The sequence below is a fragment of the Buceros rhinoceros genome, unplaced genomic scaffold, assembly GCF_000710305.1.
Source record: "Buceros rhinoceros silvestris isolate BGI_N320 unplaced genomic scaffold, ASM71030v1 scaffold15511, whole genome shotgun sequence".
NCBI classification, from domain to species: Eukaryota; Metazoa; Chordata; class Aves; order Bucerotiformes; family Bucerotidae; genus Buceros; species Buceros rhinoceros.
The window spans coordinates 18,412-18,670 of record NW_010393807.1 but is presented as its reverse complement, the minus strand read 5'-3'; positions in this window follow the sequence as shown (position 1 = coordinate 18,670).

Sequence of the window (259 nt, the reverse complement as noted above, 5' to 3'; positions counted from 1 at the left end):
TGGGGCGGTTAAAGCGGCGCTCCCGCGCGTACGGGGAGAGGAGGCGCCTCTACTAACTTCGAGCTTCTGCGCCGTTTTCGCAAGTGTTCCCAACACTGTACAGCATGGGTGAGGAGGAGCGCTGGGAGCAGCCGCGGTGTGGAGGGGGTTCCAGGGGGGTCCCGGTCAGCGCTGGCTCACGGCTCTGCCTGCCCCAACGCCCTGAGCAAAGGCCCGGTTTGAGAACGGCGCCGTGAAAAGGCGGCCCGGGAAAACCGAG